This window comes from Dromaius novaehollandiae, chromosome W, assembly GCF_036370855.1.
Source record: "Dromaius novaehollandiae isolate bDroNov1 chromosome W, bDroNov1.hap1, whole genome shotgun sequence".
Lineage (NCBI taxonomy): Eukaryota > Metazoa > Chordata > Aves > Casuariiformes > Dromaiidae > Dromaius > Dromaius novaehollandiae.
In genome coordinates, this window is record NC_088130.1 from 49,414,899 (window position 1) to 49,435,495 (window position 20,597).

At 34.0% G+C, this 20,597-nt stretch overlaps 1 protein-coding gene across 2 annotated transcripts in view; it reads left to right on the top strand.

Annotated features, from left to right (window-relative positions):
• The window catches only part of LOC112995758 (3',5'-cyclic-AMP phosphodiesterase 4D), a 604,531-nt gene that overhangs the window by 205,659 nt on the left and 378,275 nt on the right, over nt 1–20,597 (top strand). The gene's annotated exons all lie outside the window — the stretch shown is intronic.

Sequence of the window (20,597 nt, forward strand, 5' to 3'; positions counted from 1 at the left end):
GTTTTACTGAAATCTAGAGAAACTATGTTGAATAGTGCCTGTTTAAGCCACATATTCAATGGTGATACTATATTACCCTTTGCTAATAGGAATGAAAATGTAAAAGTAAAATATATTAAAATTCTGTTGATGTTTATTTTAAATGTTATTCTGTTTTCTACATTCTCTTCCTTGATGTTTTAAGGCCTTACGTTATACCTAGCAAAGGTTTCAGTGGCAGAGCAAAGTCTGTCACTTACATATGCAAGGAGATATCTCATTATTGTTCATTTCCAAGTTCTTTTTAATTGCATCTGTCTCTGCTCCTGTGTGTTCCCAGTGACTATTGGCTTAATGCTTCCTGCAGGATTATTTTGATGGGAATTGTAAAGGTTTATTGAAGATTTCAGACTAATCATTAGGTTTAATCATGTGCCTGCTATTCCATACAAATCTGTCTAGTTTCCACTTACTTAAAATGGGTATGTGTTACAGTACAGTATCTGCAGCATAGTTTCTGAGTACCTTCTAGTAATGCCCTAAAGAAAAATAGCTGACCTCTGCAACATGCTATTTGTGCTGTCATCCTTTCTTCAAGGGCAGAAGTGTGTACAATAGTGTTTGTCGTGATACCTTTTTTCCTTTGGACATACCTGTTACTATAGTCTGATGATAAATAAGGCAAGATCAAATGCCCGGTTAACTTAGTATGTGCCTATAAATGGGCCTTGGAACCCAATTCTTTTGTTTCCTTTTACTGCTGTCTCTATAACCTCTTCCAAAAGATTTTCCCAAATTGGGCCTCCCTAGAAAACAGGTCCGTTTGCTCTTTTGGACCCTACACTGTAGGAAAACTTCTGAGGACTTCATCTCAAACAATGGCACAAGTCTACAGAGGAAAGAAGAGCAAAAACCTACCCTCTTTGAGGTCTTAAAAATCACTAGAAACTTGAATATATTTGGAACAATAGCTTAGCTTAGTTTTATTATTCTTTCTGAGGCAGTCATAGGGCTACATTCCCAAAGGGAAATAAATGTATAAAAGAAGCATCTGTCCTTTGGCCTAACCTTACATTGAGGAGATTAATCCAAAAGCTACATTAAAAATCTCTGTGCATGTACATGCATATGTATTTAAACACACACATGCAAAGACAAGGAAAAAATATAAATTTATATTAAAAAAAAAAGAGAGCAGATTGTTTCAGGAGAATATGAAGTGCTGTAAAGCTGTGCTCAAGATCTACAACTGTTGAAGACAATGTACAGTTATTTATCCTTCTTTTTCTCCTGGGAAATGTTATCATAGCTGAAAATTTCCTGCCAAATGTTGAAACTAGGAAACCACTGGATGGACATCACTCAGTTATCAGCATAGGTTATCACATCTACATTTTTGGATGCAGTCATCTTCACTTTCTTATGGCAGCTGACCATAAAAAGTGAGGAGAATAAGAGCAGCTACTATTAAAATTACCTTTTAAGTTTTGGACACTTTCATTTTCTTTTCAATTATTATCTCTGAACTTATATTCTTAGATTGAACTCATCAGCTTCTTTTATTTTTGTTTTCTTTCTATTCATAAAATGAAATAGGACAGAGTATTCCAAGATGACAGTTGGGTTCTCAAGGAACAGTGAGGGGAGTGTTTATAGAAGTGAATACTTAGGGGTGAAAAAACAGGTGGTATTGGTAAGAAAGTAGGGGAGAGGAGACTAGTAAATGGAAGAAAGAAAAATGTTCTACCCGAGTGTTCCATCCGTTGTTATAACATCAAATAAAGAGTATCACAGATTGAAGGCTGAGATGCTTTTGTGCGCATGCACGTGTGCTCTTTATTGCTCGCTCTCTCAGACACAGACGCGCGCGCGCGCACACACACACACGCACACACACACATATACACTCACACAGATGCTTGAGATATCATTAAATAAAATAGTAGTAACCTCTTTGATCTAACCAATCTGATGACAGGATGATACAGAGGACTGGTACATGTGTATTACATGCTCCAGGAACTGGAGATCATTTCACTTCTCCCTATCCAGTTATAAACTATTATTTATAGGCAACTCATGTTTGCCTATGCACTGATGTTCTGAGCCAAGAATGTTTAGGCATAATCTGCATTTGGCTGTGTGAATAAAAACAACATACACTTAAGATAGGTGTTTTGATACATCTACATTGTTTACAGGCTTTCCCATATGTGAGGAGAAAAATGCCTCAATGAAATTTAACACTATACATAAATTTGATGAATGATCCATCTCTTTTCATCAGTTAACAAGGAGTAAATAAAGAATACCCTATAAAAATTAGTGAGATAGTCACCTGAATTTCTGTTCTCCATTACTGTTGCTTACTAAAATATAAAAGAAAGTGATAATAGCAAATAATAACACTTCAAGGACATGAAGAAACCAAAATATTGGATTAAGTGTTAAATAATGTAGTTTATATAAAAATAGACATAAGCAAACAAAGCCTGCCACTAAATCTTCGCTAAAATCATCTCACAAATCTCACCATCTTTTGATTACTTTCTGGTTAGCTTCCTTCAGTCTCTACAGAGATTGGTTGATTTTCCTTAGGAACTAAACCAATTTACATTCATGCTTACTGATTATAAACTACTAGCAGAAAATGTGGTCGCTTGAGAAATGTAGGCTTCACTAGGGTTGCCAACAGAGCAGTTTTGGTTTATGGCAAGAGACTGCTCTGAGAAAAAGTACTTTTCGTGTCACCTCATATTGCCAGAAACTCTATGTGTCATTGTAAAAATAAAAATAAGCCAGTTTCCAGTGCTGATCTTCTGAAGACTAGCAGAATTCCTTGCATTAAGGAGGATTTCATATTTATTCTTGAAAAGTTCTATAATATTTAAAAAATAAAAATTGCTTTCTACAAAAGGCATTTCAAGCCTCATATATAAATTTAAAAACTGTACAGCAAAAATCTCTTGTTCTCTATTTATTGCTGTAGAATCATAGAACTGGAAGAGAGTTCAAAGCAGAATCACCTACACCTGTGTTGTTCCCAACAGACGTTTTCTTCTTTTCTTTCATTTTGTTCCCTGCATTTGATATTTTTAGAGTTCTAATCTAGTAGTTGTTTTTTATTAAACTATCTCCAGTTTTGGTTCATACCTTTCATTATATCCCATGTCTAAAATTAATCAAAGGCCTTCAGCTGCAGAACTGCTAGGACTGGATAGTGCAGAAGCATAGCTTAAGAGTTTTACAAGTTATGCTCCTGTTTCCTTATCCTAGTCTGATGGTAGACATTTTTCCAACAGCATGGCAATATTGAATCATATCAAGCTTCTCCTACACAATAACCCCAAGTGCTTTTCAACAGAATTGCTGTTTAATTGGTTTTCTTGCAGTTGGGCAGTTGATTCTTCCCAGGTGTATGTTCCTCCTAATCCTATGATAATAAATAAAGATCAAGTACTTCCTGGAAGTGATGAAGTGTGAAAAATGAATACAGTCAAAATATCATTATTTTTATAATGTAACATATAGCATAGAGTCAGTAGGAAACCCTATTAGACTGCTAAACCTTTTGATACAACATTTAGTGTTCTATAAATACTGAAATGCTTTTGACTTGATGGTCCCATTGAAATAACAGGCAAACATTGATGCTCTAGTAGTAGAATTGTTGTTGTATATGATAATAATGATTTATAGGGATTTTTTTAGTGTCAGGTGTATCCTCAAATAAAACAAGGCAAGGAAGTGCTTTTTGGGGGAGAGGGGGTGAAGCATGAAGGAAATAATTAAATTATTCATTGTAAAATTCTTATGTCTGTTAAATAATGCAGCAGTATAGAACAATCCACATGAATGGAAGCAACTGACTAATTCTTACCTGGATCACACTCAGAAGCAGAACTCTATCCGTAGTTTCCATTGTAGACTTTTTCTACACAGTTGTCCAGAACCTGCATTAAATCTTTTCTGATCTGTTTAATTTTTAATGACTATAAACATGGTTGAAATTTTAATGAGTGGTCTAGAAAGAATAGATTGAAAGATGATTATGGGAGGAAAATTGTCAGATGTCTGGCAAATCATTTTTATATTGTTTTAGAAAACCTTGTTGCCCAAAATGTGAATTCAAATACTCTTTTCTCCTTGTATGTAAAGAACCCCTTTTTTATCAAAGTATATCTACACAAAGTAGGGGTAAAGAATCTTGAAGTGCAATTTGAGAAGCAGCTAAGAGAAGAAATTTTGCTATGAGTTGGCAGTAACAAAATTGAAAGAATAAAGGAATAGTAAACTTCTATAGAAACCTAGAAAAATGAGCGGACTGAAACCCACACATGCATTTTCTGCCCTTCCAACCATATAATATTTTTCACTGGTGCAGAAGTAGGAAATTAGTTGAGAAATTATGCATAAATAGATGTCAATTAATTTCAATTCACAGAGCTTATTCGCTTTGATTCTTTCTTTAGATATATACCTTTAGCTTAAGATTACACATGTTAGCACACACCAAATAATGTAAGAGAAGCGCTGCTGCCTCCTCTCCACCTCCTCTTCCAGGAGCTGTGTGTGTATGTGTAATAACCTAATTGAAGTCTGAATGTCATTGAACTTTGCCTTCTTAGATTTTGGAAGAGGAAGTTGATAAGGCCAAGAGATCCTAGAGCATTGCTCCTTTTATAAGCTTGCTTATGTGCTTATAAAATTGAAAAACTGTTCTCTTAGTACCAAAAATATCGTTTGGCTTTATATGAAGAAATAGCTTTAACATTGCTCAAATTCAGCGTTCTGATTTGACTGCCCTTTTCACCAAAAGAAAGAGTAACAAAGGAGAGGTAAGTCTCATACATCCCAAATGTACGGAAATCTGAACTTTCAAGTCTTCTAGATTGTTGAAGCTCCAGTTTTACCTTAGTGTATAGCTTGAAAAAACTGGAGGATATTATTTTAGAGGGAATAATCAGCCACTACATTAAACTAAAATCAGTAGAGAGAATCTGTAATGAGTTTCACAAGATGAACCTCATCATGTTCCCAAAACTTGGAGGTATTCTGAACTGCTGGATACTTCAGCAAGTGCTTATTTTAAATACCCTGGATGAAATTTTCTGATTTGCCAAAATGAACTTAAAGTGCTTTTCAGCAGAAAAAGAAGCTAAGGCATCCTGTGCAGTGTGGTGATTCCCTAGAGAGTGCAAAAGGTTCAGGCAAATGCAAGATGGAGCCAACCTCCTTAATGTCTGATCCCCAGTTTTATAGTTTCCTGGGCATAATGGAGGGTACGTTCCCCTGTCTCAACTGTTACCTAGTTTTTGAAAACCAAGCAAGAATATTGAATATATGTTTGAATATCTTATATGAATATGTATTCATTTGCATGAAAAAAGATGTTTAAAAGCAGACCAACATTCTTGGCTTAGAACATCAGTGCATAGACGAACATGAGTTGCCTATGAATTACAGTTTATAATTGGATAGGGAGAAGTGAAATGATCTCCAGTTCCTGGCTAGAACCTAATTTCACTTGTGACTATATAATCCCCATTATATTTAGTGTCTCTTTTTTGTCATTTATATATTATTAAATATAATTCTGCAATACTTAGATTCCTAAGTTTTATTTTTTAAGAAATTAATTTTGTATATGCAATGCTGTTGTATACTCTGAAAAATTTAAATTTGAGGAATAATTTAGGTAAAATAACTGCTTTCTGAGTAACTGATGCAATCCAGATTAATAAAAACCTGGTGCAGTGATAAAATAATTCGGTGGGATTTTGAAGGAGCTGGATCAAATCTAGAGAATATATAATGTTGTGTTTTTATCTCATGTAAATGAAGGTATAGATATAATTGTATTTATTCTAATTATACAACTTATTCCTCCTTTATAACAACTAGTACAATAAATACATGGCTGATAGGAAAAATATTTAATGTTGATTTAATTAATAAAACTCCCACATAGCTTGAAATTAAAATTAGATAACAATATTAATTGCATTTTTTACATTATTAGATGTTGAGTTTTGAAGTGGGCACAAATTCTTCTCCTTTATTCCTTGGAAAAATTTCTGATTTCCTGTATGCTTAGCACATTGGGGGTATAGAATAGCTTTGATTTTACATGTACAGGCAGTGGCTGGCTATATAAAGTGAAATGTAGCATTCTTTTGTTGGGGTGCAGTATTAAGTTATAAACAGCCAGAAAATATGTATTACTTTCCAAGTCACCTAAACACCTAAACACCTAAACTATGATATTTATAGCCATTCTATGTATCCATTGTTATTGCATTATTGTCTTGTTATGTTTGGTAGTGTTGAAACCTAGAATAGAATGGTGACTTATTCCAAAGACCAAGTCATCCAACGATAATCCAGCCATCCTAGAATTTAGGTATATGATTTGAGATTACAGATGGATACAGATAGATAAAGAAATACAAAGAAAAGAGACAGAACTTATGGGCAGCTTAGCCTGCATCAGAATTCCAAAGTGCCCTAAAATGACTCCCTTCCAAAGAGGAAGCTTTCTTGCTCTCTTAAAACTGGAGTCAAGCATTACAGTTGGAGTATCTGGGAATATTGGATCAGCATGGGAAAACACTTTCTTAGCATTTGCATTAGGTAGTGTGGTTGTAAAATACACATAGGTGTCAAGACTGAAAAAGCAGCATCTTTTGATCATTTTCGTCCTCAGAAGTCAGCCGTATTTCTAGGCCTTTCTGTAAGCACTGTATCTGCATTCTGCAGCTTTTAAATGATACAGACTTCCATTTCTGCTTCCACAGATTTTATAAAGCTTCTGAGTCTTATTTATTTCCTTATGATCTGTCTGCATTTCTCTCTCTTGGGACAAGAAGGAGGGCATCTAAGAGAAAGAAAAATGGTGGAGTCAAAGCTCTATAAACAGAATCACCTTTTTTTCCTTTACTTAGAGGAACTTAATGGGCCTTTTGGAAGATATTAAAATTTAACACCAGTGAAATTTGTGCATGCTACAAATGGTGCAGATGCTAATTTTTATGGACTCTTTAATTTAAAATAGTTTTGTATTTTTTCTCTTTCTGTTTTGTGGCAGAGGGAGATGTCAGTTCTTACTTTTTATATAGATGGGTTATTGTATGTGAAATATTAACACTAGATATTACCTGTCATCTGAACAGGCTAAATGTATGACAAGGTGTGTGGTTTACTTGGGTCCCATGCTAAATCGCTTGACTGGTCAGGCTTAATCACTTAAAGTCATGTTCATGAAAGATAAGATCAATATTTTTGCAAACATGGAAAAGCAGCCACTCCAAAAGGAATTTAAAAGAGCATGATGGGTTAGTTTTGCAAATTACTTTCTAGTGCATTTCTCCCTAACAATAAGAAAAGAATATTTTCAGCTTGTTTGAAAATTTGACAAGTGTTAATTGGGGCCTGGCATCATGAGCTGATTTGGAAGTGCGAGTTATCATACAGGAAGAAAGGTACAAATGAGCTGGGGACAACTAATGAATAACCTTGAGGGTGAAAGAAACAACTTGTATTTGATGCCATAGAATGAGGAAAGACAGTAGGGGGATTCAGCAACGGATAGAGAGATGCTGAAGAAACGTGCTAGGAAATTTTCTTTGCAGCAGAATTTGAAATGAGTGAATGACATATAAAATAATGAGACTGTGGATTAGAGTGTTATCTTTGCAGATACATGGATGGGAAAAGGTGTATCTAAAATTAATAGTGTTTTGCTTTTCAGTGTGGACTTACTATCTTGCATAGATCATCCCTGAACAAGTATCTATTGCAAAATGTACACATACTGTGAAGCAGCTACATTCAATATTGTTAAGTCTTTTGTACCAGATAACCTCTACAAGTGTAGAAGAGTTGTACATCTTTTGACTTTATTCTGGAAATGCTGTGGATAAAAGATCATGTGTATTTTACTCTAGTACTTCATATCTTTCATTTCCTATGTATTTTGTAAATATTTTTATTTTCTAAGATCTTTCAATAGGAATGTTATAATATGATTTGAGACAAATACGAAGTTGTATTTATCCTGTTATCCATATGTAAATGAAATATGAAAAAAACCTGAAGGATGGCTTCCTGAGTGTCAGGATTGTGCCGTATTAGTAATGAAAAGAGGTAACTACATTTATTTGTAGCAGCTATAGTATTCAAGTGAAACTCTATGTTCATTTTGCAAAGAGGGTCTGTTCTTCTAGTAATGTGTGGGTGATTTGTGCGCAACTATCTCACTTACCAGTCAGAGAAATAGACTCCTAAATTAGCATATTTTATTGCATTATGGCAAATCCTCTTATTATTTCATTAAAAGAGTCTCTTTTGGGGCTTCATGGCTTCTCCGGGCTGCATGGTTCTTTTGGGGCTTCATGGAAGGAGTCATGGCTTCTGCTTTTCTATCATTAGCTGCCTGATAATCAGAGTAAGTCAATGAACTAGACTTGTCTAAGGGATACCTTGAGAGGTATTTGTGGAATTGTAATAAAAGGGGTTTTCTTCTGTCCTTCCTATCAATAATTTTTGCTTTGCACTGCTTTCTGCTTTCAATGATATTTTCCCTTTTTTTCCTTAACAGAATATAGTTACAAATATGAATGAAAAGCATGTGTCAGAATCCTTGAAATAATTGCGACAATTCAGTAACTGTTCACATGGATGTGATTTGATACTGCAGAACACCAAGTGTGTTTTGAACAATGACGATGTAATAAATTGGATGCAAATGGCAAAGTATCCTGTTTCAGATATTTTCTGACCAGTTTACAGTGATGACTTTGGCTCTTTACACAATACTTTTTTTCAATTAGTCTATTTTATGAAAAAAAGTGTATTTGCATGTTTTTTAAAGGTTACTTTGAATCAAACTAATTTTCTAGGATGTCATATCTGCTGTAATAGTTTAAGAGGATATTAAGACATATTAGGTATCTATTACAATACTTTAATATATCTTCATATATTAAGAGAGGGTAGGTCCTGACCGAAACTGTAGGTACCTATAATTCAAAATTCCCTTCACCTACAGAGAGAGGAAAATACATATATTTAAATCAAAGGAGGAAAAATATGACTGACAAGTAGGTAGACTTTATATGTAGGCTGATAAATTTTCATGTCACTTGCTAAAAAGCTGTTTTAAGAAGATGGTAGTATGATAAAATTATATGGTAGGAAGTTGATTAAAAAGATATCAAATAGTCATGGTTATGTAAATAAAAGTGTGTTATTTGTGTGTGTGTGTATTTACTTACCATTATGACTGTGGTTTTCCAGGAAGCCTAAAGAAACTAAGCCTCCAGCTACCTTCTGAAATCAGCGGCCAAATTAGTAGTTTATACAGAAATTTGTATGACTGTAGAACTGAGAGTTTAGTTAAAGAACAATAATAGTCAAGATAGACAGTTAAGAATGAAGCTTCTAGTTTTGCCTAGGTACTTTGTGCCCTACCAGAAGTTGGGCTGCTTGCAAAATTGCTGTTGCCGTGTAAAGAGAAGACTGATAAGACAGTATTTTCAGAGGTAGTGAACACATCTGTTGAACTCCTAGCTGTTGCAGATGCTTGAAATTATTCAGTGAAGAGTATAAACCCTAACAGAGGTTATGCTGAAGTAAATGAGTGTAAAGAGGCAGAACCACAGCTATTTTGTCATGATTGCGTAGGTGCATGCTGTGACGTCACAGGAAATTTTATGGAGGAGGAAGCTGCTTCCTATTTAGCTGAGGGCATTTGGATAGGTATGCAGAATAGCCTACATGCAGTGAGCAAACATTCTTGCTTTCCTCCCATAGCTTTCTTATGTTCCTATATATCTACGTGCCACTTTGCTATATGGGCCAGGATGAAGGCGGCATTCACAAAACCATTCACAATGAAAAGAGCTAAACAAAATGACAGCCGTTTCTGCCCAGCACAGGTATCAAACAAACAGACAATAAGCAGAAATTGTCCCAGTGCCTAAACTGTAGTCCTTGCCTATAGGCCTTGCAATGCAAATGCCTGAATTCTTGATGTTGCAGCATAAACAAAGTGAACTGCAAAACTGAGGAGTGTTTGCTCAGGAAAACCTGCAGGGTCCTGTTCAATAAATGTAAGAGCGTTAGTGTCATTTTGGAATTTAGGTACAACCTTTTAAGTTTAAGGGGAGATCAGACTACATCCTACCTGTCAAAGCAGTGCATTTACATAACTGCACAAACAAGCATATGCCTAGACATAAACTGCAGTAAACAGCAGAACTAAAAAGTTTTACATGTCAACAGACTGAAATAGTATATTTTTTTATTTCATACATAAGTGTAATGCAGGTTTTTAGCTTATCCTCAGTGGAGAGGGCCATTTGTGCCAACTAGGCCAAGGCTTAGACCTACAGGTTTCAGTTTAGTGTTTTGATGTCACTGTTGACAAGCGTTCATACATTATATTTGGTGTCAATGTTGACAAATGCTTATATATTATACTGAGAAGACAAATCATCTCTCCATTCAATATGTCCAAGAATTTATACATATAATGGATGGAGGAGAGTGTTAGGTCGATGCAGTCTAATGTGTTTGCAAATGGATCCCTTTCTGTTTCAGTTGCATAAAATAGAACACCATAGAATCAGCAATGCTTGTGCATAAAGGGAAAAGAGGCGAAACTTTGAACTTAAATCTGGATTGCCGCCTCTGGATTTTAGAGCGATACTTCAATCAAACTGAATGTATTATACATTTTAGGGTTTTTTAGCTGTTTAACTGATTTTGATAGGAATATGTGAAAACTCATACTTTAAAAAATCATAAAACATATTTTAACTCCTTGCTTTAGAGCCAGTATAGTGAGGAGATAGGCTGGAATTTATGCAGAAGTGGTGCACTGCAGAAAGGCTGAACATGTATGTTAAACAGTAATATGTGGTAAAAGGTTGGATTGTGTTCTAGTTCCAGGATAAACCTTTCCAGCTTTCTCAAAAGTGGCAGGAGATCCACTTACTTACAAGGATCATGACTGAAAATAAGAGAACTTCTGGAAGGAAGCATAAAAGCATAGGGAAATGAAAATGAATTTTCACGATATTGATGTAGCCAAAAAGGTACTTCTCCACAGTAGGCTGGGGAGAGAACTGTGAATAACTCATTTACAATATTGTAGCCTGAAGCAGGATTACAAACCAGACTTTTGTAGCATGCTGTATAAAGGCTACAAGCATGTGAAATAGGCTATTAATTCATAAATGCCTCACAAAAATCCCATTTTGAAGATGTTATTATATGCTTGCACAAGAATGGCCAACTAAAATGGAAAGTCAGATGAAGTAAGATTTTAGTCGTGGATAAAAATTTGAACATCCATGTAGAATTAAGGCTGAATAATTTCTCCCTAAGCAGAGTCTAATTCTGAATTTTGGTTAAGGAATAATTGCACTTGAGGGATAAACTACTTCACATTTTCTATGAGGTAAGAGCTTGAAAACAAGCCATTACTTTGGAGTAGTTAATGCAATGTAAACTTAGTCTTTGAATACCTAGTGGTAATCCTATATGATAGCAGTCATATAAAAAAAAGGTCAGAGATTTTGGTAGTTTGGCAGTTGTCTACCTTTGGAGATAATATTCAATATAGTGAATCTTCATGTATACAATATCTGGATAGATAGGCTTGGCAGGAAATTTTGGAATGTGTCTTATCTATCTGTTGTTATTTGATGTTCCTGTGAATACAAAATTTTGATATAGATATATGTATGTAATCTGAATGTCCATGTACATGTGTGATTGGGGTGATTTATCACAAATAGATAAAAAGACCATGAACAGAGGTTATAAAAAGCAGTTAATCAAATACACAAACACAGTTATTCTGTGTTAATACTAGGGTTCATTGCATAGCTTTCATTATCTTCATCTGTATGAAGCAGCAACATTTTTTTGTCTCTATGTATAAATTTTAATGAAAAGCGTAGACTCAGTAATACTCAATAGATGAAATATTAAATATCTTGAGAGTAAACAATGTACATTAATTATGAATATGACTCCCTGATTAAAATGACACATAAGTATCTACATGAAAAAATAAAGATGTAGGATTAAGAAAACTGAAATAAAATAAATTGGTGAGCACTTTCTAAAAAACTAGGTTTAAAACATGGAAAAGTTCTACACTTAGGCTAGACAAAGTCTAGTGAAAATAGTTAATTATTACTTGAACAGGTTCATCCTTAAGCTGTTAAATAGCTTTACTATACTCATCTTCATTTACATCCTAATGCATGTAAATAGCAAGGCTTTTAGTAATATGTCTACTTTCGTTTACACTGAAGAATCCATTTTGTGTATAGACAGCAGTTCTGTAGGGTTAAATTTTAAAACAGTGCATACAGTTTATTCTTGCAGTTATCAGCTGTGCTGATAAATAACTAGTTTGAAGTCTAATGGCTGCATAAAATTAATTTCTTGTAAACTGGGGACGTATTAGGATTTTCTCTATTCTTTGCATTGAAGTTTGGCATTCCTTCTTTAAAAATGCATGAGATGAAATGATGAATGGCCAGTTTCATAATCTATGCATGTGTTCTGCCTTCTGACCTGCACCTTGGTTTATGATAGTAAGTCCTGAACTCAATCACTGCTTACTTCATCACTGAGTTACCAGTAATGTAACTGTATTTGGGTAATCCAAAACCACCTTGATTGTAAGATAAACTTTCTGAGCTGATGGATGGTTTTTAGAGAGGTTAATGTGGCCCCTCTCCAAAATCTGAAGTATATTAACATTATCCAGATGTCCATTCTATTCTGTGATTTTAGGATATGACACATTCTCTACAATATGGTACAAAAATAGGTTATGTGTTTGGGTAGAAAACCACTGCTTACCTGTTTCACTGGTAGCTTTTGCAAGTGATGCAGTGATGAATCCTGTGACGTATTCTGAATAGTATAAGGAGTGGGTATGCTATAACTTTTCAGGTTTTGAAGACTAGAGAAAAAGTACATTACTTAGTGGAATACGTTTCACTGCTTTGCTTTTTGTAAAATCAAATTATCGCATTATTCAATAAATAAAATAAATTCAGTACATCTCCTGTGAAAAGCCTTCTGAAATGCCTTCTGAGTTTTCAATTACAGAGAAAGTCAGCTATAGTGGAGGTTACTTTTGTAACTAGGTGGTTAGTTTAAGTACTGCTCTACCAGCTTAGGTAATTTGAACAGCTAATGAAAGCTCTGTATATTACATCTTGATTTTGACATCCTGTAGCAAAGCATAAAATAAAAGTGTAAAATACTGAAACTGTGAAATGAGATACAGCTCTTTTGCCTAAGCATTTCTATAGTTTTCACCAAAATATTACTTTGTCTGGAGCTGCATGTAGTAGGACATTTGTGAAATTTAATATTAAGTGTCTTTAGAAAAGTCTTGATAAAATTTATTTGTAATGACAGAAGTCTGTAGAATACTTGATTACACCATATTTTTTTACCGCAAACTCATATGTGCAGTTCTGAAAAAGGCAAGCTATTGTATGACTCATATTTCCTTCAGCACTCAAGACCATATGTTTCCCTAGAGAACGGAGGGGTATTCTAAATGCAGGATTCTATCTGATTGGAATGAGAACACAGAATTGTAATTTGTACTTCAGGTTAATTTAAGATAATGCTTTTATTGTAGTACAGTTTAGAAATCTTAGTACTTAGAGGCTGAGATACTTTAGAATGGATAGTGAAAGTGATGTTACACTATGTAAATGAAATATAATTTCACTTGCAGGCAATTATTCTTCTTAAGTGAAATTAAGACTGCTATCTTACCAACTTTTATCTATGGTTTAACCTCCTGGAGGAAATTCTCATATGTCAGTTATTGCTTTATTAACCATATTCTATGTGATATTCAGAATATCTTGATTGGTAATTAAAGATACATATTTACCATTTTTATTTCCATTCCTATATTTCTATATTTAATGTTCTCTTTCAATGAGATTATAAGTGTGGATACCACAATAAATCCGTCACTTTATTCTTCAAATTCCTTGAACTATTTGGCTCAGAACTATATGATGTTCTGATTTAGTAACTTTAGACTGTACAGACGTCAGTGTACCACTGAGTAAGGCCTGTCTAGCTGGTACTGGTAATTTCCTGTAGAGAATCTTCAGTGCAGGTGTTTCTGGAGGGGTGTCAGAGTGCCTGGTTATTGGCTCAGTGTACACAGTGTCTGGAGATTAAAAAAAAAAAACAAAACAAACAAAAAAAAACCTGGGCAGGTAAAGTTTGTAAATGACATTAAAAAAACAATGAAGTCATAAATAAAGCTGAAAGACCAGCAGGGTCCTACTCAGTGATCTAGAATACAGTAAAATGAAAAATAATCCTTAAAAAGGTAAAATGCAAGGTCAGATATCAGGAAATCAAGACTACAGGTAACACATATAGAATATGAAAGATTATTTTGAGAATCTCTGAGCTGGATGGATAGAATTGTGGTGAGTAATTATCTGAACGCTAGCTCCCCGGGAGTCTACAAATTCTTCCATACTGGCTGCAGAACATTTTAATTTTGTCTTCGCTTAGAGGAAAATTACCAAGCAGCTGTAATATTTTAATGTTGTCATAATGGTAATCTAGTTAACCCTATGCTGTAATTGCTCATCATTAAAGAAACATTATCAAGAAGTCTCTGGGGATAAGCTTTTTTTACTTTTAAGTATACACTTGGAATCTTTCTGGTGGAATTCAGGTAAAGATACGGAACTGGATAAAATTGTGCAATTTGTTCCGTGTTATTATGCATATGCTGAAACTTTCAGAAGAGAATAAAGCCGATTCTGAGGTGTGTTATACAAAATGAAGATACAAAATAATAGTTTGGGGTTTTAAATGTTGCTTTGAGAAAGGTTAGACCACTCTGCAGCCTCTTCTCAATTTTGTGTTTTGGGAACAATACCCTTGCTCTGAAAAAAAGGTGTGCGGGAAATAATTATTTTTCAGTATAGGATTAATTTCACTAAAGCTTTGATTCTAATACCTGGTGTTCAACCTGGCATTTGTTTGATGAGAACTTGATTGAAATGCACTTGATTATCAATTGAAATGATAATTTATCATTGCCATATGTACATAGAACCTTAACAGAAATATTGTGACAAAAACACCATCACATTTCCCCAGACTGTGTTTACTATCATTCAAAACACTTTTATTCTACAATATCATGTTGCACATTGTATTATTTCATTTTTATTTAACTGTAATTATTTTCCAGGCTACTTAAGAGTCTGGAACACTTTATATCAAAATTATTACTTACAGTTACTGCCAAATTTTAAATATTCTTTTCTCATTATTAAGAAGAAAATGAGAAAGCTGCTCATTTGAGTTATGTGAAGAGGGAGAGAAGAGTGTTCTGTTATTTTGGTTTTGTCTATTCTCTTTCTGTTGTTTACTGCGTTTATGACATTTTAGTGATCATTTTGCCATAGTCTTTGGAGAACAGTATTATATGGGCAATAGGAACGCCTGCCCTACATATTAATGTTAGTAGTTTAAAGATTGCTGATCCGTATTTATACCATCAGAGCATCTCATTCCTGAAGTAAAGCTCACTTTATGATAGAAATATTTTTTGTAGTTGTGTATGTCTATATAAAAAGAAAATTTGAACATGACATGCTGATATACAAACTATTCCTGCCAATCATTAATGTAGAAAATCACAGTATTCAGACCAGTGCCTCCACCTGAGTTAAATATGACAATCTTTTTGCCTAACTTCAAGGTTTCTTTGGATGCCAAATGCTTGTAGTTCAGGAACGGAATCTGAAGGTAGGCTAATGTAATACAGAAAAATTGTGGTTAACTCTATTACTGAAAATATTATATTATCACTCTGTCTGGCTCCAGGAGAAAGAGTGTATCTACTGTAAGCATTTCAGCTCGCTCACGAGTTTTTTTAAAACTTCCGATTAACCCCTTATCATATTTTGGCTTACATTGAGTAGGAGTTTCGGAACATGTTAGTCTCCTACATATCTTCTCATGTTCTAGACCTAAGCCAGAAGACGTCAGAGCACACTCTATGGCACTCTGCGTTTGTTGTAACTAATAGGCATTTAGTCTATGGGATCAGACTAGAGGTAGCCCAAAGTAAAACCCCTGAAACACATATAGGATGTGTAGTCCTCAGTATCAGCTATTTCAGTCTTCAGAACTGGGCCACGCTGCTTCCTAGTGTAGGCATAGCCTTAGATAACCTCTTTCCCTTTTCTGTTTCTCTTCAAAACTTATGAATAAAGGCTATTCATAATAATGACAGTTTTGACTTGGGGTTTGTAAAAAGAGCTTTATTCAGTAATTTACTTTCAGATACTTCATTGAAGAAATCACCTTTTCAAAAGTTTTCAGTAAGTATTTGGGGGAAACTCTCCCGCAAAAGATGTTTTTTGCTTTCTTATATAATTTTTTTTTCAAGTTGGCCAGCTGGTTAAGATTATGGCAACAGTAATGTGAGGCAGATGGCAGATTTTTCAAGAGAGATCTAACTGCTTTAGGCACCCAACTGAATTATCTGGTTTCCATGTGTATTCAACAAGCCTCCCTTGAGAACAGCAGGAATGCTGGTCATAGAATTATTTTGAATATGTGGGCCAAGTTCTTGTTATACTGAATGTTCTTGAAAATGTCTCTCTCAGTTATTATTTGTCATAAAAAGCCATACTTGTGTAATCATGTTGTGTGTAAACACTAGTTTCCTCAAGGAAACTGTTGTTTAATCTCACATACAAAACAAAGACAGAAAATGAATCAAGGAATAGCAGGAATCTTTAAAGCTCCAGGCTTCACACAAAAATAATTACAGGTGTTTCATCATGCAAAAAGTGAAATAGGGCTAGGACTATATCAAAACAGGGTCAAATACTGTTCAACGATGTAAGTATGATTTGCAGTCAAATAAACAGGAAAGATTCTAGCTCAGTTTCAGACTGTAGCAAATTGAACAACAAGACAGCAGGTGTATCCTCTCCTAACAATAAACTGATTTTTTTGATATTCTGCCTTTAGTTTCTGTGTTTAAAGATGTTTTAAGGTATAAGGTACACAGAATAGTTTTCTCATCCGTACTGGCCACTCAAAAAAGAAACACCAATCTGTGTTCACTTCACCAATGAAGTGCTTTGTATGGTTTCCTTTTTAGCTAGTGGAACTGTTTCTGGTGTAGTAAAGTGAGGGAGAGGTCGGCAAAGAGGGCTGAGTTTACCAATTCTCCTGAAAAAAGCCATAGTAAGAGAACAGACAAAATATTTTTAAATTGCATAAGGAAGTGTAACTGTAATGACAGAAGCATGCAATTACTTTGAAAGTAGAAAATTGTCCCCAAATGTAACTCTTCAAGAGGAATATCTAAACAGTAAACTATTAAATATGATATAACTTCTGATCCATCCATGAAGTTACCAGTATAGAAAACACACAATAATCCCAAAAGACAACTCACTCCATCACTTTCCTAGAATATTGGCAATACAAATAATTTTATACTCCTTTATACCTAGGTCTGATAAGATTTAAGTACTTTCTTCAAAAAGCACCTACTAATTTAAATATTTTAAGATTTGAATTCTTGATCAATGTTTTGTAAAATAAATGCTGTACTGTACAATTTTCGAGCTGCGAGAATATTTCTGTTAGAATAAGTATCTCCGTTCAAGGTAATCATTCAAACTGAACGAAGCATGACATGTTATCGGAACACTAAAGGAGCCTCTCCATTGCCTAGCTTAGGAAATGGTATTTTCCACAATTCTGTAATTGCAGAAATTCTTATGAATATTGAATAAATTTGTTTTGTTTTTAAATCATACAATTGCTGGTTAATTTGAAGATGAGGTACATACAAATACATTAGCTGTCTTAACTGATAGTCATCTATGATTGATAACCATCTATTCTGAGTTTAAAAAAATTCTCATGTGAACATGGTTTTAACATTTTTTTAAAGCATGTGATCTTGTCCCCAAATATTTTCTAGTTAGCATGACTTCCAAAAATGCAGTTTGTAAATCCATCTCTGATCTGTCTGCAGCATCTACAATACATATTCATACTGGTTTAGAATGTATGCAAATTTATCAGGCAATGTATTGCTATTAAAACTTCAATTTCTGGCTGAGAAATAGAGAAAAATACTAACATTGTTTTAAAGCAGGCCAATGGTACAACTCGAACATCTGCAATCCTGACTGCATACCTTATTAACACTATAGACTATCCTTTCCTGGCCTTGCTAAAGAAGTTTAATGAACAGGAGAACTAAGAAATCCTGCTTACCTACATCACCTAGCTAAGCAGGTTTTCTTAGTCTATGTCTTGAGGTTGATTGACTTTGGTGTCTGAAGCGTTATGTCCTCAGCATGAAGCTTTTAAATGCTGTTGAGAGACATTTGAAAATATGTTTTTCTATGTGTATTCTCTGGATGTAAAGTTCACACTGTGTCTGCTTAGTGGGGCCACAAACACAATTTTGCTCCCTTACATCAGTGCCTCTCTTGTGAAATTTATAAAAAAAATAAGGGCTGTTGATTTGTCTTTCTATATCTTTACAATTTCTGCCTTTCAGTTTGGCCAATGTATTCCGAAGTCATAATGAAAATAGCAAGTGTTATAAAGCTTGATCTCAAAAACTTAGTTTACTTAGGAAAACGGCCTCAAGAAAGTCAGAAATTTTTAGTGGAGAAATGTTTAATTTTTGAATCCATGCCTCTTTTTTTCCTAGGAAAAGGCCTATTTCTGTGAATTTTGAGAAATTTTTTTCAAAGGATTGCTTTAAGCTTTTGCCAATGAAACCATTCTTTGTCTCAAATTGCCAAGTTATAATAAATATTCCTAAAATAAAAAGTAAAAATTAAACTTTCCAAAATTGTCAAAAGAAGATATAGGTCCATTAAAAAATATTTAGTTACAGAAGTTTAAGATTTTATTCATCATAGGAAACTTTTTTTTTAAAGCTTAAGTTTGCAGAGAGGGTAAACACTTTAAACACAGCCGTGGTTGCTCTTGAACTTCTGCAGTTTCAGAGCAGTTTAAAAAAATCTACTTTCCAACTGCCTCCTTTAACACAGATATTACAGAACAAACTGACTCAGGAAATTAATACACTTGTAAACTAATTGAGGTTTGAGTGTATTTATGGTGGGAATAATTTCAACTGGCTCAAATTTCTGTCCTGATTTACCATACAATTGCAATAGTGATAGGACTGATATAGTGGAAGAGGTGGAAATACATGGCTTGAAGACTAAGGAGACCCAATTTCAGAATTTGATCGGTTTAACCTATAGTGAGCTAGCATTCTGAGAGTCTGCATTTTCTTTTTTTTTTTTTTTTTTTTTTTTTTTTCTCTTTCACCAATACTTGGTTAGAAGGAAGAATTTTGTCAGAAGCTAACTACAGTACAGAAGAATCTGGGTTCCTGCAAAGCAGAGACTTTGAAATATTCTGTTCCAGATATTTATAAGAGATAGTATTCTGCTTGACAGTTGACTTCTATAGCTTCTATAAATGTTTATTTCCCTGTTTTTTAAATTATTATTTTAATGCAGTCATTCTGGCATTTGGCTATTGATATCTCCTCACACTTCTTTTTTCTTCTTTAGTCCTTGTGGCAAGGCTACAGCAAACAAATATATTCTACACTTCTAAATCAATTAGGTTGCTTGCTTTTTTAACATTTTTTCCTTCTGTTAAAATGTTTATTACTTTCTGTAAGGGATGTCTAATAGATGCTCATATAAAAATAATTATTTTTATAAGATTTAGTTTTTGTTTCATTTTCCGAGAGTCTAAACTGGTGTTAACAAACCTCCTCCAAGCCTGCTTTCACCTCTCTAACCATTCTGTGAATATGTGCATATATATTTAGAAACAGAGCTTTATTGGTAAAATGAATTTAGCAGGTTTTATATTTTTAATTATATGGAGAACTGATTGATTAATCTTCAGTGATGTACCTAGCTCACAAATGTTGTATGTAATTTATTTGGTTTCAATTTTGAAAATTAGCTCCTGGGGCTGGTATGGAAATGTGTAAGTGCTGTAGCTGGGGACACTGTATTTCAGTGTGGGGACTGAGGAGAAGACAAACTTTGGAAATTCAACAGTTATAACCGTGAGCAGTCCTACAGATAGTGATTGCTGTGGACTATAAAATTAAAAGGACTAATAGACATTTTAGAATATCTTTCAAATGCGTTGTTTGGCAAAATAGTTTTTTATGTGCACACAATTTGTCTTTTACATTTTAATTGTGACCTTTCACAACTGGATAGTACTTATTAGAGTCTTATCCTTATTGATTCAGCTAAGAGAAAAAGTTGCTTAATATTATATTGAAAAGCTTTTTATTGTACTTTTCATATACTATACCATTGTTTGTTGTAAGCTATTTTTGATAAATTGCTTAATTAGATTTGATAATATGCTTAATTAGAATTTTAGAGACAGTTTTCAGAAATAACTTGAACACTGTTAAATATTCATTTAAAGGACCTTCCCCCCCAAAAGAACTCCAGATAGATTCTATTGTTATAAAATATATGCTATTATACTCA